This window comes from Euprymna scolopes, chromosome 7, assembly GCF_053919585.1.
Source record: "Euprymna scolopes isolate OS-2025 chromosome 7, ASM5391958v1, whole genome shotgun sequence".
Taxonomy (NCBI): Eukaryota; Metazoa; Mollusca; class Cephalopoda; order Sepiida; family Sepiolidae; genus Euprymna; species Euprymna scolopes.
The window spans coordinates 128,686,396-128,700,538 of record NC_136488.1 but is presented as its reverse complement, the minus strand read 5'-3'; positions in this window follow the sequence as shown (position 1 = coordinate 128,700,538).

Here is a 14,143-nt window from a genome sequence, read left to right as displayed (position 1 = left end):
TCAATCCCAAAATCAATGAATATGTTAATATATATTCTGTGGAATTAAAATATATAGAAAAATAGGAAACGAACGTTGATTAACACAACTTTACTATAATAATAGATTTCGGTAAAATATATTTACCGCTTTCCCCCATCAAAGCACACTCGCTCTTTTATGGGTGTTCCGATATATTTCTGTTCAAGGCTCTAAAGTATCCATTAACATTTTATATTTTTAAATTCAGACGTACCTTATATATGTTACTCCTACATTCTCAGTGACATGCAATATGGTGTCCGTTCTGTTAGATCTACACAAGATGTGCTTACAGTTATATCTCATAGGATTAGCAAATCTCTCGACGGACAATTTCTCTTGAAATTTCAAAGGCCTTTGCTAAGGTATGGCATAAAGGTCTACTTAACAAGATCTCAAGCTATGGTATAGCTGGAAATGTCTTCTCAATTATTAAATCATTTCTCTCTGACGCATTCATAAGAGTAGAGGTTGGAAGCTCTCAGTATTAATGCTGGAATCAATCAGGGGTCCATCCTGGACCGAAATCTCTTCCTGATCACATCCTTACATCATTCGTAGACATTTATTCTGACGACACTACAATCTATGGTAGCACATGAAAGACCGTAAACGACTCTCTCTCTCTCTCTCTCTCTCTCTCTCTCTCTCTCTCTCTCTCTCTCTCTCTCTCTCTCTATCCTCTGATCTTGAGCACGTGATACAATGCGGAAATCTGACATCAATTGAAATGAATGGCTCTCGTCTTGGGAGGGCTTCATGTTTTGACATGCTTCTGGGCTTGACCTTTACTTCTGACCTGAAATGGAACACGTATATCAAATCCATTGCCAAAGTCGCTGCAAAAATGATGGGATCCTTCTACCGCTCCAGTAGATATCTACCTGCTGATGCAATTCTCTACCTATATAAAAGCCAGGTACGGCCAAAGATTGAGTACTATTGACACATCTTGGAAGGAGCTGCTAGAGAGTTCAAAATACACTTCGTAGCTTATGCTCTTTTCTCTTCTCTGCAACCCCTTTCCCAGAGAAGAGATGTTGCGAGCGTGTATCTGATTTATCGTTAATTTTTATGGCAAGTGCTCAGCTGAGCTTCAATCTATGGTCTCCTATCGTCAAACCTTCACGAAAAACACTCGTCTGGCCGAAACCACTATCAATAATTTCCCACACTCCATGTCTGTGCCTAGACCTTAATGAAGATTCCACGAACAAAGCTTCTTTCTTAGAACTGCACGCCTGTTGACCTCTCTTCCTGTTGCCTGCTTAACGTAAATAAGTTCTTGATGAACCGTCCCCCTAAGTAATCATATTTACAGAATTTCTACTACTTATATTTACTACGCTATAATCGCATTGACAAATGTATACCCATTAACCCTTATCCTCGAGTGGCCTCCGGTCCTTGATAAGTGGTGATTCCTGTGTAATATATATATATATATATATATATATATATATATATATATATATATATATATATATATATATGAATGAAATTGTCTCTGCGTGTGTGTGTCTGTTTGTATATATTTCCCTACCAAACTACCTGTCGATTTTCAGTCTACAGACTCGAGATTTGACATAAGGGCTGTTGAGATTTGGGAAAAATTTTTTAAATTGGTTTTTGGCCAGAAATGTGGCTGTCAAGGGGTCAAAGTTCAACGATTTGATCTTTGAAAACTCTACCAAACCCTTTCGCCAATTTTGGGTCTACACACTTGAAATTTTATATGTAGGTAACTTGGACATCGGTGAAACGTTTAATTTGGTTTGAGTCCAAAACAATAAATGCTAAGTGTCCAAATTATGGTCAAAGTTTTTTTTTTAAATTCACTCTGCGGTATCAATCAAATTACTCAGCTAATTTTTGGTCTAAACATTTGAAATTTTACATAAAGTGTATTCAGACATAGAGCAAGTTTTTTAGTCGATTTTTGGTCGAAAATTTGGTTGCCAAATGGTTAAAGTTTAAATAATTTGACCGTTACGGTTTCTAGCAAATTCTATTTTGCAAATTCGGGTTCTAAACATGTGAAATTTTAGATTAAGCGTATTCAGACATGCAGCAAGCTTTTTAATCAGTTTTGGGGCGAATATTTGGCTTATGCGCATAAGTCTGAAGAATCCTAAAGTGGATGAAACGCGGAATATTCAGTGTAGCTTAATCGCCATATACATTTTATAACTTACTAACTAGCTCTACCTACGTATTGAGCACTTTTGAAGTAAATACTTCAAGCTTACGCATAAATCTATACTTTCGTATATTAATTTTATGTGAGTAAATTAAGTAGTTATATATATATATATATATATATATATATATATATATATATATATGCATATGCACATAAAGTTATGAACAGTACATAGAGCCGAGCAAAGCCAGGCTGAACTGCTAGTACATATATATATATATATATATATATATATATATATATATATATATATATACATATATATATATATATATACGTATATGAACTGCTAGTAAATATATATATGTATATATATGTATATATATATATATATATATATATATATATATATATATATAACTGCTAGTATATAAAGGGTGACCCCCACCCAAAAAAACAGAACAACAGCTAAATGGAGACCATCTAGAACATATGCTGTAGAACGGAGAAAAAAAAGGACAAAGACCCTTGTGTTTCGACGTGATGTTTTGAATATAATGAACTAGTTTCATGTAATTCGCACAAAACACTAAGAAACGGGGCCTAATTAGAGTTGGGCCCGTTTTATGTTTGGGTCGCCCAATGCATACATATATATATATATATATATATATATATATATATATATATATATAAATATATATATATATATAACTTCTAATATATATGTATATATATATACACACACATGTACATACATGAATGACGAGTATATATATATATATATATATATATATATATATATATATATACATCGAATATATATACATCGAAATCGGTGAATTCACCCAGTTTTCAATCAATTCGATTAGTTGCATTCTCTAGTTGGTGACCCACAGCGGTGACCCACAGCGGTGACCCACGCGGAAGCTTTACATTCTTCCCTACAGTGACTTAGTCCACAATACATTGTAGTCTACATTATACTGTAGAGAACCTATACTTTATAAAATTATATTTTTTATACATAACATAAATATAATATAAATATTTAAATATTTAAAATGCAACAGAAAAGTATGGTGCTGTGCTCCAAACAGGAAACATTATTTCGAGCGTGGCTTTGTCATATTAAGAAACCTATTGTTGATTTTCTATACATATGTATACTATACGTAACAACGTTGGGAATAGCGGTCCATAAGATGAGTAGTAGTTAAATGTGGGTGTGTAAAAAGTAACGTTAAAATTGAAAAGTAAGGTTAATGAGCATCGGTAGTTACGTTATGAGAGAAAATTGTGCTACAAAAACGCGAGGGCCTTCTTAACTCTGGATACAGCAGAGCGCAAATGCGCGTATGACAGCTTTATGCAAATGTCACGCCGTGAGCGTGGTGACGTCACAGCGAGGACGAAACGAAAAGATATAAAAAAAACGTGTGCGCAGACCAGGTATCACGTTAGAGAGAGTCATTATTACGCTAGCGACGTGGGTGACTTCGTAGCTGCTATGACACATAACGCGTGGCAAGAGAATGAGGAATGAAGGTATTTTTTTAAATCTGAAACAGCGAGTTGAATTTCTCCTTTTCGACAGAGTCTACAACGTACTGGGTCTACATGTTAAAACGTGTGTAAAGTTAATGCAGGCTATTTTTTAAGCTTCCATTTAGCCACAGGTGCTGGAGGGGGAGATGAAGTTTCTCTAGATATAAATGATTCTAAAGATGACTGTAAAAAAGTAAATCCAAAGCCCAGAGCAAAATAATGGTATTTTGTTGTTATTTATGATTCATTCTATTATCGCAGCTATAGGAAGAAAAACAGGAAAATTCCAACAACACTACAGAGAGACGAACAGTTGTTTCTGGCATTAAAGGATGCAACAGAATTCAATGATCATCGAAAAACTCTCCCACGTGATACTACTATCACAGTAATATCGCATGTGTCCATAACCAAAATACAACGCGTTTGCAATGTAACAAGAAGTGGGCAATTCTAAACACGAAAGAAAGAATTCGCAATAATTTATGGAAATAAATCAATTTAACTTTTGATTTAACAGATACTTGAATCCTTTGGAATTTATACTAACACAATCGATTTGATTTTTTTTTCTGTCTCTATTTTAATTACATTTCTCATAAAAAAATGTTATATCTATATAGTTTATAAAACTTAAATGATGTTAATGTAATTTTATTTTTATTTCGGACTATTATTCTCATCTTTATTAGTTGTTTATTTTCATCTTTATTGGCTGTTGTTTTTCACAACGTTTGGCCAACTATTCATCTGGCCTTCGAAGTTCCTATCCGTCGCGGTTACCACCTGACGAAGGCCAGATGAATAGTTGGCCGAAACGTCGCGAAAAACAACAACCAATAAAGATGAAAATAACAACTAATAAAGATGAGAATAATAGTCCGAAATGAAAATAAAATTAAAAATTAATATATATAACGCTCATCTCAAAAATGAATTCCAATTAAGAAATAATATATATATCAAATGATCTTATAACGATGTATATAACCCACTTTCCGGTTTACGACATCAAGTTGCGCATGTGCGCATGACCTGCGCCCTAAAATATCAACGTTATTATTTAGAAATTATTATTTAATATGGGAAGAGCGAGGTTTAAAATAAACAAAAAACAAAAGAACACTTGGGACGCTGAAATATTAACGTTATTATTTCGAAATTGTTGTTTAACATGGGAAGAGTGGGGTTGAAAATAACTTAAACGTAATACAGAAATTAACGATGTAAAAAAAGCAGATATATCAAAATTTGAATTTAACTATAATACGTATTATGGTATCTGTTCAGTGCAAATTTACCTTTAAGTATGGCCAACCACTTATAATTCAGTAACTGTAAAAATTTTTTCAAAAATAATCAATTATAATAAACAGAACGACTCATAGAAATCTATCTATATTCTTTGTTTCATTTTAATATACTTTCATAGAAATGTTTTTGTTATGTAAAAAAAAAAACTATTTTCTTTACGTCACAAGTGTCACGCTCATACATGAATTCTATAGCTAATATAACTTACTGACCCAACGGGTCACGGGTAGTCTAGTTTTTTAATTAAATCTGTTCATCAATCATATTTTGATGAGCTCATAACCTAACACACATGCAAGTACAAACACAAATATAGACAATCACTCTTATCAACGTTTACACGTACGTGCACACGAAAATGTTGTTACAACATCATCTTTACATATTCGGCACTCCTACATTTTCGTTTTTTTTTTTTTTTGTTTTTTGTTTTCACTTATTGAAGAGTTCGATTTAAGGCAAGGGAAGATAACCACGATTTTCATCCGAAAATCAAAACATATTAATTAATACAGTAACACAGTAAAAAAAAAAAAAAAAAAAAAAAACGAAAGTAGTAAACGAAATAATTAATTATTAATTAATTATTTAAATATTATTGACAAACATGTTTTCGGGGGGAAAAAAAACAGCAACAGTTTCTATAAAGAAATTAAAATTTGGACACAAATTGAAACAATAAACAGTTTCCAGATGAATAAAGATTTATAATTAGTTTAAAACAGTGGAAAAATGTGTTAATTTTATTTTTCACTGGTATATTTCTCCTGGAAAGAAATTAGTTTTTACTCCCACTTATAAAGGCCCGGAGATAAGGGTCGAATAAATGTCATGTGAACTGTGAGACAATATTAGGTGACTGTGCAGAATTTGATTATTTAAGAGAAAAATTCGCTAAGAATTTGTTTACATTGGACTTGAAAACGATCACGCAGCTAGTCAGCTGGGACGCAGCTTCGACGGGCATTTCCAGAAAAGAAAAACACGCTCATGGAAGTTTTATTCAGTTTTAGGTAAGTAGGTGAAGCGAGAGAGGAAAAGACAGAGGGAGAGAGAGTGAGAGAGAGAGGGAGGAAGAAAGAGAGGGTGATAGAGAAAGGAAATTAATAGTGACTATAGCTAGACGAGTTTCTGTTTTGAAATTTGTTCCGGGAGGGACCCTAGACTGAAGCTCAGTCGAGCATCTGCTGTGAAAATAACCATAGAGTAGAGAAAGACTACCAATGTCTCCTTTGTGAGAAATAGGTAGTGGAGCTGACAGAAAATTTGCTTGTTATAAGCAAAGCTTGATACATCAGCTTAAATGCTGGTTAGGTAGAAATATGGACATCTGAAAATATTACGCTATAAACTGGATAAATACGAAAGTTTGAAAGTTGTTCCAGAGTAGAGAATTAATTTTTTTGTTATGAAAAGAATATTATAACCGCTTTATATTTTAGTAAGAATGTCCTACAAATTAAGGCTTGACAAATGCACAGCAAATAAAGGCACGACAACTGCTTCTGTTGATTCTCTGTTCGTATAATGCACGACAAATTAAGGCACGTCATATTGCTTTTGTTTTTTTTTTGTGGTTTGTTTCTTTTTTTTTTTTTTTTTTTTCAAAAAAACATCTTTGTAACAAATAAAGTTTCCTTTTTTTTTAGACTAGGAAGGAATATTAAAAAAAAGAAAATGCGAGCAAAACCTAAAATGAAAACAAATATTCCTTTTAAAACAAAGGGAAAATATTTGTTTACTTCTAAAATCTAAAATTAGTTTTCTAAATAAATACTTTTTTTATATAATGTCACGGACCGCGGTACTAGTTAGCGTTTGTTTTTAATAGAAAGTTTTTTTACCAAAAAATGACTATAAAAATTAAATAAAGCAACAAATTATTTAATGCTCTCAAATTTCATTCCGTCAGTCTAAAAAAAAATTGTTCACCTTTTAGAAAGATTTGTAGCCGATCGTTAAAAAAAACAGTATCTTAATCCCTTTAAATTTAGATCGGCTTCTTCTTGATGTCCTTGGCATAAGAATCTAAAATTGCCCGAAAGACGTGCTTAAATTGGTCGTGGCTAAATACCACACGAATACAAAATCAGAAGGAGTAGTTGTAGTGCTTTCAATCTGTCGCGCATAATTAATAAAATACGATCACTTTCATGGCCGAATCAGAGCCGAATTCAATAAAATCTGCGCGATTAGCGCGGAAAATGTGCTTTTGAACTGAAGCGTAAAATGCGGACAGACACGGCTCTTTATAGAGATACATGGACGAATCCCCCCTCCTCAAAAAATTAAAAGATTGGTTTTCTAGCGTCATTTAGACACACACCTGCTGCCTTCCCATGAATCTCAAAAATCGAACCTGAGCCAACGTTCTGATTGATCCCAATTGTGTTTCTCGGCTCGTTTGCATTCCACCCTCCTCTCTCCCACGACCCCTCCATCGTTCTGTCCTCCCCCCCCCCACTCTCTGTCACCACACCTGTTCTTCTTGGGGGTCAGGGAATGAGGTAAAAACCTCGGTAATATCGCGCAGCTGAGAAGAGATAATACGCTACTTTATCAGGTTAAGTCAGTTTAATCTGGCAATTTTATCGCCGAACTGGGGAATCCTTTACCGACAATTTCTGATACGTTGACCTCAGCTTGAACTCTGGGGCTTTAATCTTATCCAATCCTCATCAAAAAGTCTCTTTCACACATAGATACATAAAACACATACATAAATACACACACACACACACACACACACACACACACACACACACACACACACACACACATATATATATATATATATATATATATATATATATATATATATATATATATGGTTTTCGTTTACAAAGATGAATATAAATGGAAGCCTTTTAAGACATAACTCAATCCCAACACCGAAAATCATTCTACTATATATTATGAATATATAGGGTAATGCCTTAAGGGAGCCAGCGTTGATTAATTAAACTTTAATATGATAATAGATAGATGTCAGTATATTGTATATATATATATATATATATATATATATATATATATATATATATATACAATATACTGACATATAGATAGATGTCAGTATATTGTATATATATATATATATATATATATATATATATATATATATATATATATATATATATATACAATATACTGACATCTATCTATTATCATATTAAAGTTGAGTTAATCAACGCTGGTTCCCCTGAGGCATTACCCTATATATTCATAATATATAGTAGAATGATTTTCGGTGTTGGGATTGAGTTATGTCTTAAAAGGCTTCCATTTATATTCATCTTTGTAAACGAAAACCAGCCCATCAGGTGCCCCATCTATAACTAACCAGTTATCTATCACTTTTACCCACTACAATTTTATTTGCATCCCTTCGCCCTTCTTAAATAAAATACGTTATGTATCACCTTCGTTGGCGTCATTCTCACTCTCATTTTCTCGCACAGCCAATCTCTCTCTCTCTTTATTCAGAGGCGAAAGTACTAAATAAAGAAATGAATAAAAATGGTTAGAATATTCCGTTATAAACAACAAAGAATATTAAATGGAGTGAAACGGTTTACTCCGTATTTGCAGAGAAAAAAGAAGAAAGCGAGAGATTAAAAGACATGATGGGGAGAAGAAATGATGAATTAATACAGCGAGCGAAGAAAAATAGATTTTGGATAATGTCTTGTAATGATTTTTATATTCAACTGATTTTGAAAACAGCTTAATAATTATAAGACTTTATGGACCGTCCTGGTGTCCTTATTTGCTTGCTTGCTTAAATCTTATAAATTTGTTTGATTGCTTGAATCTTGTGTGAAACTAAATGTGTTTTAGATCTCGCTTAGGTTTTTTTTAAGCATTTGTCACGCAGAAAGTTATCAAAAATGCTTGAAAAATTTATAGTCGGTAGGTGAGAGGTGTGGGAGTATGGCGGATGAGGCAGAGTTTTATAGCCCGATTTGTACAACGTCTGCAGGGTCAATTTAGCAACGTGAGGTTGGGCATTGTCGTGTAAGAGAATTAGAAATTTTTATTGACTAATGTTGGGTATTGTTGTCGACATTTCTGATACGTTTCATCTGTTTGTTGACAGTACTTTTTTTTTTTTTTTTTTTTTTTTACAAAGGCATCACCACATTATCAAGGCCCAGAGGCCACTCAAGGATAAGGGTTAAAGAGTGTACAGTAGAAGTTGGTCAATATAGTAATCATTAGTAATGAAAATTTGGTAAATTTAATAACTTATATGGAACGGCTCATCAAGAACTTATTTACTTTAGACTTGAACAAAACCATATTGTAGTCAGCCGGAAAGCAGGAAAACGGAAGACAATTCCACAGGCGTGCAGTTCTAAGAAAGAAGCTTTGTTCATGGAATCTACGTTTAGGTTTAGGGACAGATTGTACACCATAATTGTTTCTCCTTCATAAAATAAAACTGTAATAGATGAGACTGGTCGCATACCACCAAACAATGAACATGGCCTTCTGGTGCAAATCTAGCTTCGGTGAGTGTTGTGGAGCTTCGTCGGCGTCTAACCACTGAGCTAAGCATTGCCGGTTGTCGCAAAGAATCCATTTTTTATCGCAAGTCAAAACCCGGTCGAGAAACGGTTCGTTCTTGTTGCATAAAAAAAGGAAAATGACACTTCATAAGGATGTTTCCTTTGGTTGTCGTCCAATTCGTGAAGCGCCCATTCATTAAAAGTGTTTGTTTTTCCAATGTCTCCCAAGTTGTTGGAAATCGTCGTATACGTTACGTCTACTTCAGAAACAGGTTCTCGAACAGTTGTGCGTGGATTGTCTTGATTAAAGATCTTAGTTGATCGTTGTCAACATCTGATGACAGACTAGGATATTCATCATCTCCAAGACACTCGTCGCCGCCCCGAAATTTCTTAAACCACGATTATGCTCACCGTTCAGTAGTGGTTCCTGGGCCAGACACTTCGTTGATATCGCGAGCTGTTTCAGCAGTTTTTCAGCCCAACTTTTCAACTTAGCTTTAATTGAAATAATAATAATTGTGCAAATTTACTTTTTTCCATCTCGTATTCAACATTCTGAAAAGAAGATATACTTGTTTTAAAACGATATATAAAGTAAAGGTATCCCAACGAAAACTTATTTGAAACACATCATTTTAAATCAAAATTGAATATTCTGTAAACAATTTCTTCTCAACCTAATAATTTATTTACAAATGTATTTTTTAGTGGAAATTTCCGAGTTCGACAGAAACATTCACGAGTTCGACAAGATACAACTACAGAAGGTCAGAGGTTACATCGACCAACAAGTTCTACAATTACCGATGATCCAGGTGTTATCTAATCAGCCATCTGTCTCTCATTGATCCTTATACTCGAGTAGTGGTTGGGACTTTATAAACCATGGCTCCCTACTAAAATAATCCCGTTCTTTCATATCAATCTTCCCTTTGTATATTTCTCTTTCCCCATTGGTGGGGCAGATTGTTGAAACAATCTCTCACTTGGTGATACAAGCACCAAAATTGAAATTTGTCAGGTTTGTTTCTGCAGCCATCTTGAAAACTGGCAGCCATCTTGAATTTTCTGATGGATAACGTTCTATTTTTAAACGAAATTAAACGTTTTGAATGTTATTTGTGCCAGTTTTGGTGTTTGTATCACTAAGTGAAAGATTCTTATGAAATATTGAGATAACCTGTCATAATACATTTGCATATTTTTTTTGTATTCATTGTTTTTTTTTCTTTCTTTTTATTTTACGTATTAATTGTGTTTTTTTAAATCTAGTTTATCAACTATATAAACCTCTTTTTTCTCTTCATCTTGCTTCCTTCCTGTACTTTTTACAAGGTGTCACTACTTACCAAGGCTTAAAGGCCACTGGAGGATAAGGGTTAATGAATATAAGATGGTAGTTAAATAATCGGTAATGGCCTAGATTGGGTAAGATTTGGGTTATTTACGGGGACAGCTCAATAAGAACTTGTTTACATTGGACTTGAAGGCTACCATGTTGTAATCGATCGGGAAGCAAGCCAGTGGAAGTGTTCCAGAGACGAGCTGTTCTACGAAAAAAGCTTTGTTCATGAACATGCATTTAGATATGGGCACAGATAGAGAGTGGGGGAAATTGTTGATAGTGGTTGTAGCTAGTCGAGTGTATTTTGGAGAAAGTTTGACAAGAGGGCATTAAATTGGAGTTCAGACGAGCACTTATCATGAAGATTACGATAGAGCAGAAACAGGCTGGCAACGTCTCTTCTGTGGGAAAGAGGTTACAGAGAAGAGGAAAGGGCATCACCTACTAGGTTTCGAAGTAGGTTTTGAACTGTAACTGTATTTCGCATTCGTATGTTTCTTTTCTTTTCCGTTTTCCATTCACTACCTACCTCATTTACTTCTTTTCTTTTTCTTTTTTTTTTAAATCTTCTTTACCGTCAAACACACAATTTCTCTTTCTTTTTCTGCTCAAACTCTTCTTTTTTTTTTTTTTTGCTGAATGATTGACCGACCCTTTTCGTCATACACTTAATCGTAATTTCTTTTATCTACGCCCCCTCCTCACATCTCTCCACATTCTCGTGTCTATCTTGTCCCTGACAATTCTCACGCAAATTGAAAAGCCCTCATTTTGATTAGAAAAGTCCCATTTCAACTCGGCCTACCTAGACTTAGAGTCGACACCATTAAAAAACATGACGCTTGATTCAACAAAGCCGTGTTGATTTTAAATTAGCAAAACAGAGATATCTCTGTCTCTATATGTAAAAGGGAAATTGTTTGTGTGTGTGTCTCTGTGTGACTGACTGCATGTGTCTGTGTGTGAGTGTGTGTGAGTTCGAAATTGTCTGGGTGTGTGTGTGTGTGTGTGTGTGTGTGTGTGTGTGTGTGTGATTTCGTTCCCCATGGACTCCGAGATGACTATGCCGATTTAGTAAAATTTCACGCAAATGTACTTTACGTGCCTGGCAGTGTTCTTAGATAGGTTCTGTATCGGAATGTCTTCGATAAACATCGATAATCGATAGTCGAAAAACTCCAATTAAAGAAAGAACAAGCGATTTTGACTAAAGTAAACACCTTGCGCAGCGTAATCTCACAAGTGTTTTTTCTAGTTATTTTCGTGGCAAGTGCTCGTCTGAGCTCCAATCTATGGTCCCCCTTCGCGAAACTTTCACGAGAAACACTCGTCTAGCTGAACACTGTATCAATAATTCCCCCCACTCTTTATCTGTGACTAAACCTAATCGTAGATTCCATAAACAAAGTTAATTTTTTTTAGAACTTCACGCCTGTGGAAATCTCTTGTTTTTGCCTGCTTTCCAGCTAACTATAATATGGTCGTCTTCAAGTCCAATGTAAACAAGTTCTTGATGGGCCGTTCCCCTTAAGTAATCCTATTTACCAAATTTCCACTACTAATAATTATTATGACATTGTCCCATTGACCACTGTACGCTTATTTACCCTTATCCTCGAGTGGCATCTGGGTCTTTATAAGTGGTGACTCCTTTGTAAAAAAATGTTTTATTACAAAACAAGCAGAAAGTCTCGACATATAAAATCAACAGTAGGTTCTTTGTTATGACAGGGACACGTTCGAAATTAATATTTCTGTTTAGATAAAAATTGGACCATGGTACTTGACATTTCCATTATAAACTTTGATTGTAACTCTCATATATAAAAATAATTTTATAAAATCAACAGTAGGTTCTCTACAGTGCAATCTAAACTAAAAAGTATTGCGGACTAATCACTGTGTGAAGCTTCCTTCCTCGGCAACGCTGTGGCTCCTTTACTAGAGCAGGTAATAAATCGATTTGATTGAAAAATGGGCGATTTCACCGATTTAGATAACAATAAAATATGAGAGTGTGAAACACTCGTTCATCCGCATTCAGTTCCGGGCAACATCAAGTCTCCCTGCTTGACATATTTAAAACAAACGAGAACGCAAAAGCGTCGACGGTCGACAATGACTGCTGCCAGATTTCGTTTGTCTGTCTTTTTGCTCTTTGAGCGATGATTCGTCAATAAACGTGTGCCAGCAGCTGAAAAGGACGTGTTTAACTTTATACCGTCTTTATCGACATTAAACCAAGACTTTCAAAACACGTATTTCCAAATAGACTTAGGCTGAAATGGAATTAATGTATGTTGCTATAGTCCAAAAACGGTGATCGTTATTTTCATTTAAAATCTTTGGCCACCAGTAATTCATTTTACTATTGTTGTTGTATGTAACAGTCCCTTTCGGGAGACAATGAGGTAGCAGGGTGATATGGGAAGATAGCTGTTGCCCGAGCAGAAGTCACCCGTCTTCGCAAAGCGAGAGGATCCAAGAGAAAGGGAGGCTCTATACAGCTTGTCTCTAACTGAGTCTCTGGAGTTGCCAACATAAAGTCAGACCACTTTAGGAACTCTGTCTCCGGATATTCTGTTGGAGTCTACTTCCGTAGCCTTTCCCGCTAGTCAGTGGAGGTTTTGAATCAGAGTTGCCTTCTCCTAGGTGAGCTACTATCCAAATTTGAAGAGCCCCTCTGTCCGAAGTGACTGGTTTTAAGGCGCCAGTCGACCGCCTTTGCCCCTTTTCCCAATTAGTACAGACAGTTTCGCCGTGCTTGGTAGCTAAACCGCACGAGAAGGCCAGGAGCTGACTCGGTTGGGAGCGGCTATTTGAGATGCACATCGCGAGACGATTATTTGGGGAGAGGGAGATTATGCTTACTATCACGTTGTGTTGTGACAATTGTTCTTCTTCTTCTTCTTCTTGTTCTTCTTGTTCTTCTTATCATTATTATTATTATTATTATTATTATTATTATTATTATTATTATTATTATTATTGTTGTTGTTGTTGTTTTTTTTCTGGAGAGGCTTTTCGTATGTAAATGATTTGTTTATTTTGTAAAAATGTGTAAATTTGTGCCTTCTCATCATTTGCTGGGACTGTTTGAACTAAAGAGAAAAAAAGAAAGGAGGGGGAAAAGGGTGAAAACGGGGAAAGAGGGGGCAAAGAAAAAAGGGGGGGGGGGAATACGTTATTGTTTATTAATATTATTACTATTACTATTACTAGTAGTAGTATTAGTGGTGGTGGTGGTATGTCTTTATT